Source organism: Triticum dicoccoides, chromosome 3B (assembly GCF_002162155.2).
Source record: "Triticum dicoccoides isolate Atlit2015 ecotype Zavitan chromosome 3B, WEW_v2.0, whole genome shotgun sequence".
Classification (NCBI taxonomy): Eukaryota; Viridiplantae; Streptophyta; class Magnoliopsida; order Poales; family Poaceae; genus Triticum; species Triticum dicoccoides.
The window spans coordinates 332,020,525-332,032,550 of record NC_041385.1 but is presented as its reverse complement, the minus strand read 5'-3'; the positions used below and the strand labels follow the sequence as shown (position 1 = coordinate 332,032,550).

General features: G+C 44.2%; 2 long non-coding RNA genes across 4 annotated transcripts; one reads left to right on the top strand and one right to left on the bottom strand.

Moving 5' to 3' along the window:
- Positions 1-6,449: 6,449 nt before the first annotated feature.
- LOC119276004 lies at positions 6,450-9,411 on the bottom strand. Of its 3 annotated transcripts, none has more exons than XR_005136183.1 (4): positions 8,720-9,411; positions 7,345-8,028; positions 7,098-7,224; positions 6,450-6,890 (listed from the first exon to the last, which is right to left on the bottom strand). It is a non-coding gene; the product is annotated as an uncharacterized LOC119276004 (long non-coding RNA). The 3 variants fall into 3 exon arrangements; XR_005136185.1 differs by having other exon boundaries at positions 7,150-7,224; XR_005136184.1 differs by having other exon boundaries at positions 7,345-8,025.
- A 198-nt stretch (positions 9,412-9,609) lies between these two features.
- LOC119276005 lies at positions 9,610-11,817 on the top strand. The gene is made up of 2 exons (XR_005136186.1): positions 9,610-11,056; positions 11,179-11,817. It is a non-coding gene; the product is annotated as an uncharacterized LOC119276005 (long non-coding RNA).
- The last annotated feature ends 209 nt before the right edge of the window (positions 11,818-12,026 follow it).

Here is a 12,026-nt window from a genome sequence, read left to right as displayed (position 1 = left end):
TATACTAATGGCGCATCGTGTCATAGTGCGCCATTACTAGTTTAAACAAGTAATGGCGCACTGTGACATGGTGCGCCATTAGTAGTTTTGCAAAAAAAAGAATAAAAAAAGAATACAGTACTGGCGCACTCTGTGGCTGGTGCGCCATTACTAGTTAGAACTAGTAATGGCGCACTTCGCTCGGATGCGCCATTAGTATGTATGGAAAAATGAAAAACAATATATTACTAGTGGCGCACCTTGTGTCCGGTGCGCCATTAGTGTCTTCCACACTAATGGCGCATCACCAAATGGTGCGCCATTAGTATATAGTAGTGGCGCACTACTTCCCTTGTGTGCCATTAGTGTCCATCTCATCTATAGCCCTTTTCCTAGTAGTGTTGTGGTCATTTAATGATCACTATGGTATTGTTTATACCAAGTATGATTTGATCGTGAGATGATCGTGTGATGTCCGAGGTTGGTAAGTGATGCATGTGACGGTTACCAAGAAACCCGAGCAGAATAAGTGGTGCATATAGTGTCATCATGTTGCATGCTAGTATTGTTGGATTAATATGTTCATGTTGTGTTAGCTGTATCTGGTTCATGTTATATTGTTCTGATGATATCATGATAATCCCTGCTTAACCTGTAATTGCCATGCTGTTGTCTGTCTTGAATGCTTCTGGTTGTTGTGAGCTTGCAAGTACATTCAATGTACTGACCTGGCGTGTCATGCCAGTTTGCAGGTCATGCCGGATTTGATTGCTTGCTTGTCGTGGTTTCTGTTCGTGCGAGCCAGGATAAGCGTTCCAGCCAGAGTCCCTGCAGAGTGGAGTTCACCACCGTCGTCGTTGTTCCACTGGTAGAGTTCTTCCGCTGCATCATGTTGTTCTGCTGCTTGCATAGAGCAACAGTGGCAGGCATAGTGTCACCATGCCGATGTAATAATTGTACCCAAATAGATTGTAATAAAGAGCTGGTTTGTTCTATGCTAAGTAGTGATGTATTCCAGAAGACTTCACCTTGATCTCTGGGCTAGAATACGGGGCGTTCTAGTTTTCTCTGAGCTGGGGTGCCACATGAATTTCTTTGCCATGTTGATGAATAGGACCTTGACTCCCAGCCATTCTGCCTTGTAGGCGTCAAAGTCATCACTGAGTTTTTGATTTCAGATTGAAGTCCAATGAGCTGCTCAGGCGAAAGACTCAGAACATTATCTTTCAGAAAGCGCTGCTTCTTATACTAAGCTTTCTTAGCCACTCTGGCTTGATCAAATTTCCATTTTTCTTCAGTATTGAACACCGTCACCATGTGACTTTGTCCAGGAGTGAGGCCCAACTCTGGCATTGGAGCATTATGATCTTTGTGCCAGAGGTCGATGAAATCCAGGATCTTCTTTGGATTGAGTAGAAGGGGCACAACACTCCCTTTGGCTCTAGCGGCCCGCTGCTGTTTGTCCTTGATGATATCGGCTAATTCATCATCATTAGCCTCATCATCAGATGGAGTTTGGAAGACCACCCGCTTCTTGTGAGGACTTGGTCTAGTGCCTCGTCCAGCAGTGGACTTGGTCTTCAGCAGTGTGGGACCGGTTGAAGTAGGATGAGCTGAAGAACTTGCTGAAACTCCTGAGGCAATTGATATGCCAGTGGTCCTTTGGCAAGTGGCAAGATGCATAGGTGCCGAGGATTTTGCCGGAGGAGCTGAGGGTTTTGAAGCCCGAGGAATTTGTGCAGTTTGAGGAACTGGGGCAGTCTGAGGAATTTGCCTTGGTGCACAGAGGAGCTTGGCCGTGACGACATTGAAGAAGATCTTGGCTGTGAGGGCATTGCTGAGGAACTTGGAGGTTTACGGGCAGGCTTCTTTGGCATATCCTTCTTGCTTGAAGAAGCCTCGGCAATGGCAACAACAGAATCCTTATTGAATTTCTTCACTGCTTCTTTGGCCTGCTTGGCCAATTTAGCTTGTCGCCTGGCCCATTCATCAGCATAATCCTCACCACGTTCAAGGCTTGTTGCATCAGCTCTTTGGCCAGGTGCCAGAGGAGGTCTTGAGCATGGAGTGTGAAGAGTGAATTTCTTCATGTATTTTGGAGTGACATATCTGTACTCCCTCAATTCTCGTGCCCATCTTCTTTCAATCCTCTGTATGCGCACTTTGCGCTAATTTTTAGTCTCCTTGCCGTGAGTAGCCTCATCAGGCGTGCAGTACCCTGCATAGATGTCAGCAGGAATTTGAAAGGCAGTATTGACTTCAAGCTTCTTTCCTCCTTTCTGAGGCCTTTTACCATCTACCATTTTCTTCAGCTGAGGAATTTGAACAATTGAGTTCTCTGAAGAAGTGTGCAGCTTTTCTTCGAGGAATGCTGCAAATGGGTTAAGTTGATGAGAACCTAGTGATTCAGCAGTAGACATGTGTACCCTTGATGAAGAACACGACGAACAAAAGGTGTAGATTTGGAAGATCGTCGGCTTGGATCTTCCACGCCCTAACTTGGCGGAGGATGATGTCTACAGCGGCGGAGGAGAGAAGTTGTCCGAATCCGATGTGAGTACGACAGTGACGAGGTCGAGGCAGTGAAGCTCTTCCTCACTAGTGACGATGGAAGTAGTGGTGGCTCTAGGTTTTGAGAAACTCGAGCGAGGGAGTGAGCTCAAGCAGAGTAAAAATGAAGTGAGGAAGGGAGGGGGTATTTATAGCTGAGGTGAAGAACCGTTCGTCCGAGGAAATTGGACGAATGTGCCCCTGACCCTTCTCATTCGCGCGACATGTGTCACCCACGTACTGAGAGGTGGCGATCATGTGACATCGTGGGTGAATAGATGAGTATATCGTGGAATGCGTAACGGTTTGAGCTGCAAAAGCCGAAAATTCAGATAAGAATATTTTAAAGTTTCGTTCGCAATTTCTTCAGCTAACAAGGACACAGTGAAGAATCTGAATGAGTTTCAAATAGAACGCACATGAAAAATTTGTGAAAGACTAGGTTGAGTTTACAATAGAGGGGGATAAGGGTCCTATCACATTCACTTGGCAGAAAATACAACTTGAAGAATTAGCAATAAGTGAATGCTGTGGAGGACATAAACTCATATATATATACCCTATATATATGTATATATAGTGAAAATCCATCCTACCACCTGGTGGTAGTTACCCCACATATCTCATATACTACCATGTGGTCCCATATATACTATTTTATTATTTTAAATATGTTCATATACTATATCTAAGATATTTCAAAGCAAGTTACATGAAAAAATTGCATATGAGTCCATAGTTTTTATTATATTTGTGAAATACGTACATATTTGTACGTAAAAAAGAGCATACTCAAAATATGATACATACTACCTAAATATTAGTATATATACTACCTAAACATTGTTATATACTACATACTACATGTACATACTCTCAGTTTCGACAGAAACATTTGTCCTATATATATATATATATATATATATATATATATATATATATATATATATATATATATATATATATAAACACTATTCTGATCACGGGATCAGAATAATATTCTGATCACAACCTGACCTGCCCCGCTAGTAGTACGTTGAACTTCCCTGTGAACTAGGTTGAACTTACGCCAACATTGCCCAAATGAGGCTTGCGATATACCGTTGGAAAGCTATGGACACCAATATGATGATCCAACTTAAATTTTTGGCAAAATATAAGCAGTTTAAGAGCAGTTTTGAAAACCGTTTTTTCTTCGCACAAAAACGTGAATCATATTTTCGATCACATTTCTAAATCGTTTATCGAAATGAGGCATATAATATGGTGTTGGAAAGCTGCTGGAAAACCGCTCCTTCCACATGTTGAAAGTTTTCTCTAATTCCCTATGGTTAAAGAGTAATTTGAAAAAACGTAAAATTTCGTAAACCGAACAGCTGAGTTCATTTTTTCGATGTCATTTCTAAACGGCTAATCCAATGGAGGCATATGATACGGCGTTGGAAAGCTTATGAAAATGCGCTACTTTTTCATCTTTAAAGTTTTTTTCTAATTTTGAATGGTTTAAGAGTAATTTAGAAAATGGTCCAAGTCCTACCGAGTTCGTATTTTCGAGCTAATTCTTTAACCGTGTGTCCGAATGCAGCAAATGATACGGCGTTGGAAAGCTTGAACAAATGCGAAACTTTTTGGTATGTATTGTTTCTCCCAATTCTTTATGGTTTTAAGTCAGTTTCAAAAATGGAGAAAAACGTATTTTCGCGGTAATTTCTACAAACTTTATGGAAATGGGGCAAATAATATACCGCTGAAAAGCTACGGAAAATGCGAAATTTTTCGTGTTGATGGTTTTCTCTGATTCGTAGCCATTTTCAAGTAATTTCGAAAACGGCGGGATCATGCGTTCTGCCTTCTATCGCGAAACAGATTCTTCCAAAATGCACCGCGTGAAGAACCTGAACTTCTCGGCGTGTGTACCTGAACTTCACTCTGTTTTTCACGTGAATTTTTTGCTCGTAGGCCTCCATCCACTGCTCATAACTCTCCATCCACTCACCGGAATTGAGCAATTGATATACCAGTGGAAAGCTGTTATGAAGACGCAACTTTCCCGTGTTGATCGTTTTTTCATACCCGCAACGATTTTAACAGTTTTTTCATCTTAAATTCATCCACTGTAGTAGTTGAACTTCCTGTTGTTTTCAGTTGAACTTCTGTGACATATTTTCATTTGTAATTTTCTCATCCATTCGTCAGTGTTACACAAATGATATTCCTTTTGTACAAATCCCTCTCGCAATAATTTTTTTTACTTTCTCTGACGAAGTACTTGAACTTATAACAACAAAACTTTTAACCTTTGCTTTATTATTATTATTTTAATACAAAATGCACACCATGTAGTACATGAACTTCTCACAGTTATCAACCTGATCTTCTCTCGGTTACGTGAAAATAATTGAACTTTTTTATGAACTTTTAATCGGATTTTCTTAATCTTTTTTTATGAATTTTGAAGCGCTCTTTTTTTAAATGTTGAACTTCTTATTATTTTATTTTTGAACTTCTTGTTTACATTCTTTAATAATGAGGAAAATCTGAGTTTTCTATAATCATCGAACTTCTCCATCTTTTTAATATGGACTTCCTGGTTTTATTTCTTAATCCTTTTTTATGAAATTTTGAAGCGTTCAATTTTTAAAAGTTGAACTTCTTGGTTTTTAATTTTTGAACTTCTTGTTTCCATTATTTAATAATGAAGAAAATCTGAGTTTTCTATAATCATCGAACTTCTATATCGAACCGATCTAAGTTTTGTATTTGAATTTATTTTATGTATTTTTAGAAATGTGAAAATTGTAATTTTCTTAGAAACATCAAACTTCTTCGTTTTCTGAATTGAACTTATTTGTTTTATTCTTTAGTAACCAAAAAAATCAAGTTTTTAATTAAATATCAAACTTCTCCATGTTTTTAAATTGAACTTCTTGGTTTTATTCTTGAGTAACGAGAAAAACTAAGTTTTTAATGTACATTGAATTACTCAGTTTTTTAAAAATTGAACTTCTTGGTTTAATCTTTCGTATCGGGGAAAATCTTATTAAAATTTTTTATTCCCTTATTTTAATTTAAACTTATTAGTTATTCTTTATAACGAGAATCTGAGGTTTTTATCAACTTTGAACTTCTCTGTTATTTTAATTTGAATTGCTTAGTTTTATTTTTTAGTAACGAGAAAATCGAGTTTTTTGAACTTCCTCGTTTTAAAATTTTGAACTTCCTGATTTTATTTTTTTTATAATGTGAAAAATCTGGATTTTTTGTAGACATCGAACTTCACCATTTTTTAAACTTGAGCTTCTTAGTTTTATTTGTTAGTAACGGCGAAAATCCTTTTTTTATATAAACCACACCGTTATTTTAATTTGAACCTCTAGTTTTTATAGAATGGGGGAAATCTATTTTTATAAAATCTTTTTTAAATGCTCCTCTTATTTAATATTGGACTTCTCTGATTTTTTTTATAAACAAGGAAAATTCGTTTTGAAGTTTTTTGAAGTACTTTTTTTTATTTGAACTTCTTGCTCAAATTTTTGGTCTTCCAATTTGACTTTTAGATATTAAAAAGTTCATTTTTTAACGTCGACCTGCTTCGGTTTTTAAATTCGAACTTCTTATAGAATTTTGTCGTGACATTTTTATGCATTTTTTTCTTTGAAGTGAAATGGCCTCAACGGTCTCTTTGGTCCCTTTTTTCATTTGATAGTTTTTCTTCTGTATGTACTACGCGTGAACTTCAGAATTTCTGAATTATGAACTTCATGTGCTACTATTTTTTTATGAAACTCCATAGTTTTTATTCTTTGAATTCCATGATTTTTTTGTTTACATGTTTTTGGTTTGAATTTTGATGTTCGTTACACCTGAATTTTCGAACTCACCCCCTTTTTATACACATTTTTTCTCTTGAATCCAAGGTCTGCAAAACAATACGAAAATAGGGGTCAATTCTCATAAGCAAGTTTTAACATGCTCAAAGCTAGGGTTCCAGCAATGGGCAAACAGATATCTTTTTTCAAACCCAAGACATTGGTTTCAATTGCTAACAGTTTTAAGAAAGCAAAACAATTGCCAAAAGCCCAAAACTGTTCTAAGTGGCCGGAAACCAACCACCTGGACGTTCTCTGTTCTTTCTTCAAAGGATGATGCTGTAATGAATTTTTTGTGCCTCCTTTTTTGCTCCAACTTCTTTAGTCGACCTGCCACAAGCTTTGTGTTTGACCTACTGATGAGTGCAATCCGGGAGGAGCAGACCACTGCGGCTGCCGGTGACGCAGGGGGTAGTCAGGAGGTATTGCAGTAGTGGTGGTGGAAGCCGGTCAAAGGAGGATCCGCCACGGAGTAGAGCAGTGGGGAGTGACCTGTCAGTGAGGAGGATCTTGATTTATTAGTAAATTAATGACAATATATCCAGGCGAGTGGCAATGCTGAGAAGGATCCACAAAGCTAGCTACTCTGATATACTTACTACACAAGTTGTTATAACAGCCTGATGCTGCATCTAAAACAAGATAGTTATTATTGTGAGTGAACGTGTAGTGAGTGAAATTTGCATGCCAGAAACCAACCCAAACTAATCAAAACCTCCATGACGAATTCAGGGGACACAAATGCACGCACGATTGGGCTTCCATGTGGCTTCTCAGGCACTACAGAGTTGAGGGTGCACGTTTGCTCGGGGAACAACCTGGACTTCTGCACTTTCGAAGAACAGAAAAATATACAGGAGATTCAGTCGCAAGCTCCTCAAAATTGTAAAAGTCCACACATCATAGTAGTGATTAGAAAATAAAAAAAGGTTCACAGAGAGGATACCGGGGAGGCACGATCGTGTCAGCAGTAGGCCGTGGCGGTGTGTGTTGATGGCGGCCGGACCAGAAGCGGTTGTGGTTTAGCGGTTGGATAGGTCCTTGCATGGTCCCTTGCAAGTAACAAAATAGCCTGCATGGCCCCTTGCCACCAGAGAAAACTTCTTTTTGCTACTGCCAAAGCAATTGTTATGCAAAACAAAGCATTTCCAAAAAAATTAGCAAAGCTACAGAAGTGACAAAATTACTTCAAAAACTATTACAACTGTATGAATAAAGCTTCGTGTCAAATGTATTTTCTTAAAAGCTTGAGCTACTAGAACCCGTGGATGAGGTTGTGGTGTCTTCCTACTTATTCTGGATTCATTTTTGATGTTAGTTACGACACTCATTTTATGTATCTTTTACAAATGGTGAAGTGTTCAGGTGAGAGGACCCAAGGTCAGAACCACTCTGAAGCCTGAACTAAGTATGTGCGTAGACAAAATGCAAAAAGGAAGAAAGCAACTTCCCCGAATGTACTAAAAAAGCAATCTCTAAAATTTAATGCCCCGCCACTTCGAATTGCAGCACTCTTAGCACCACGCCCAGCACGCCGGAGAGACGCACGCCAAACCCAGCCGTTGTTGGCCATCGTATGCCCGTTGGGTCAATGTTGCTGCATGGAATACTCCATTTGTAGCTTGAACTGCTGAAAAGAAGCACCATCAGCTAGCTACAACGAAGGTGAAGAAGTAGCAGCAGAGGCTGTTCGGGAAGTGCTGTACTAACAAAGAAATTGATACGCCAGCCTAAGAAACTTAACTCAAGTTTGTACATGCTGGTTTTTTTTCAAAGCCTCCTTATTTGTAAGGTGTAGCTATGATCCAGGGAGATGCATCATCATATGAAATATGTAAGAGAACTCAATACATGGAAATAAAAATTGAAGTATCTGCAGGGAGAACTCAACTTGAACTGGCAATACAGCCAAACGTCTCCTTCATTTCAAATAATTTCACACGAATGCAGAGTATACCGGTCAAAATGTGTTTATTTTAGTATATACTGAAACTATAAGCTTCAGCTGATTGGATGTTGGTCTCAGATTTATGAAGCTAAGAAATGAAAAACAGGGAAAAAAACAGTCTGAATGTACTAAAAAAATACTGTACATCTCTGAACCTTAAGCCACATTCACTCTGAAGTTCATCAGTACCCTGCAAAATTGGATGAGTTGGTTTCTCATCGTGGCACCGCCAGAAGCCGAGGCGCACAAGTATGGAATGGGCAAAGACACGCTTGCAGTTCGACTACTCCATGTGACAGAGTTTGATCATCCAAGAGGGGAGTTGGAAGCAACAGGAGGAGGAAGATCAGTACGCGTTTGGAGAGAAGGTCACCTGTGGACATGAACATGGCAGGTGGGCGACGGGGAGAGGCGGTGTGCTGCAGCGGACGGAGCCAAGCGGAGGCAGGGGTTTGGCCGCGGGGCGGCATCTCTGTCGCTGCTCCTAGTCTCCACCAAGCAAGCATGCTAGGGCGACGGGGGTGGCCGTGTGGCTTGATTGGCGCACACGACAGAAGCCGCCGGGGCTCCAGGAGAAGGACGGCGACGGGGCCGCCGGAGGAGGCCGACGGGGCAGCACCGTGAAGCCGGGAGGTGGAGGCGCGTGGCGACCCGGCCTGGAGGTGGAGTCGCGACGACGCGTCTGCCGGGGAGGAAGTTGGGGCCGGCGGTGCGTCTGGCGGGGAGGGAGATGGGGGCGGCAGTGCTTCTGCCGGCGGATGGAGGTGTGGGCGACGACGCCCACTACCGGGGGAGGTAGGTGGCGGCTGCGGCGCCTGCTACCCGGGGAGGGAGGTGGTGGTGGCATGGGTGTCGGGTTAGAACGGCGTGGGGATAAGGTTGGGAGAGGGATTCTCTTTTTTTTCTTCACGGCGCGTCGTAGTTGGGGGGTTCGTGGCGGCGGCGCCGCCGGTTGGGGACGGGGCGGCGGGCGCGTTGCCGTTGAGGGCAGGAGCTGCGGGAGATGGGGCATCTGTGGATCGGGGGGAGTAGAGGTGGGGTGGGCTTTTTTCTTTTGTCTGTCACTGCCCGGTTCGGGAGTTCAGAGTTCGGGAACACCCCATCAGACCTATATAGGGCGTGACGTGATCCAAATAGTTATTCTAATCCTAAAACTAGAATAGTGCCACTCTATACATAAACACTATTCTGATCCAAATATATATATATATATAGTGGGTGGGTCTATTCTAACAACACCCATTCTGCACATAAAAACGCTTATTCTGCTAACACTTCAGCACCGTCCCGCACCACTCAACCGAACCGCATCAGAAACCCACACCCACCACCACTTCCCACCTTATCCTACCTTCTTCCCCTGGTCAACCCGTCGCCGGCCAGTGCCCGCAGCCCTGCACCACCCCAACCCACCTCCCGCACGACCACGACCCCAATCCCTCCACCTCCTTTCGTCGCGCCATCTCCCTCTACCACGCTGCACCACCACCTCCGTCCACCATGCCGCTGCGCCACCTCCCTCCACGGTGCCGCACCACCACCTCCCTCCCCCGCGCTGCCGCCCCACCTCCATCCACCTCGTCGCACCACCACCTCCCTCCCCCGCATCTTTGCCGCACCTTCCTCCGACTGCACCACCATGGAGTGCGCCGACAGTCGATCTGCCACGACCGGCCCTCCCCAGGCCACCACCGCGCCGCCCCTGCCAAGGCCGCCGCCGCGGCCCTGCCGCGAGCATCATGGGCGTCGACCACCTTCTGCGCTGTGGTGGACGGATCCACGGCCCCCCTCCCGCCATGGCTGCCTCCTCGCAGTGCCCCCATCCCGCGCAATGGTGGCTACTTCTCCCACAGCAAACCGACTGCCGCTTGATGGATCCCTCCGGATCTGGCCGCCACGGGCCACAGGGGCGGCCATCACCACCGGATCCGGTGGAGCCGTAGGCTGGCCTCCCTCGACCTCCCTATACGGCGTGAGCATACGGGCACCCCGTCCCCATGGCGGCAGCCTCAAATGCGTGGAGTGGTTGGTGTGGCGCATCCCAGCTAGATCGACGAAGTCGTCCCGCAGGTCAGGGCCGACCTCACCCCCCTCTGCCTGGGCGCATCGCTTTGCAGCCTTCCCTGTTGTCCGACGGCCACAGCCGTGCAGTCCGGCGACCGGAGCCATGTAGGCCGTGAAGTTGAGCTCAACGCTCCTTGACTTCCTGCTCAGTTCGTCACGACCCGCGTGACCTCCCAATGCCATGACCAGCTGCACCGGCCCACCCTCTTGCTCCTGCCTCACCCGCTCGCGCCGCTGGGGCTCTTTACTGCACTGCATTGACTTACTGACGAGGAGTGGAGGATTGAAGGTGCTCTCCTTCCATGGTGCATCCCCGCGGGGATGAGATTTGCCGTGTGCACCTGCAGTCTACTGTCTTTGTTGCTTTTTTTTAAGAAAAAGGTCAAAAGTGCAGAGTAGTCCGCTAATGTTTGCTCTTGAGGTTCATTTTACTCTTTTTTTGCAGAAAGGATAAATGATGTAGAAAAGATGACCGACAGGTATGAAGGAGGTCCATTGGGGCCGAGGTTCTGGCGATAGCAGCTTGCTGTCTGGGCAAGCATGACACGCAGCTCGTAGGCGTGCGTGTGTGTCGTTCGGTGTCTTGTCGTCCTTCCTCTGGCGAGATCCTGCATCCCCCTCGAGCACCTCTCTTCTGCAAAATCGAGTTGGTTCTTGGTCATCTTGCATCTTGTGTTCGTCTTTCTTGTTGAATTTGGTTCTCGTGGTGGTGAATTCTGCACATATTGGGGATCGAAGGTGTTTAACTGTTTTGCTCGCTGTTGACAGGTAGCCAATCTCCTGTAGTTTTGTGGGTGCATCACTGCTACATGCATGCATCCTGTTTCATGCTCCTCTCCACCCTCCCTAGAGGGCATGCAGCTTGTCGGGTGCCGGCATGTGCTTGCAGGTCCTACCATCCTAGCAACCGATGGGTCACCCCTTTTCAGCGAGCACTGCGTGCAGTGCGGGCGAGTGTGACATGCAGTGCGGGTGATTGTGCCGTGCAGCTCGCCGGGCGTCTGGGCGACGAACCTCACTTGCAGCTCTCTCCTCCATCTCCTTGTTGTTCGTGGGAAGAAGGGGACAAGCGCACTGCACTAGGGGTGGTCGGTGTCATACTTTTTTTTAAGTAGTTCATCTTGTTATGTCATTTTTTAGTAGTCATCTTGCTGTATGTTTCAGTTTGACCATGTTAATGCATGCAGCTCTTTGTTGGTGTGGGTGCAGCTCACATGCATTTGTGGAGTTCAACGGCGCACAGGCCTGCGCGTGCGGTCCCAAAGGATGAAGTGATGCAGTTCTATTGGATGCCCTGTTACTCAATTTTGTTGTTGTTGAAAAGTGCACTGCATTAGTTCATTATAAAAATTGCAGTTCCTTACCGTGATTTGGTTGGTGGAGAGTGTAGATTCTATATGCTATAAAGCTCCTCTGTTGTCCACTTGGTAAACACAAAACAAAAAAGATCTCAAAAAATAAGCTCGCTTCTAAATTAGATGTAGTTCACTCGCTCAATCCCTGAGGTCCACTCGCTTGGTCAACACACGTAAAAAATTAATAAGTACGAAAAAAGACAACAAAAACTCGTGAGGTTCACTTTTGGTAGTATTGCGGTTCAATTTCGGAAGTGTTGC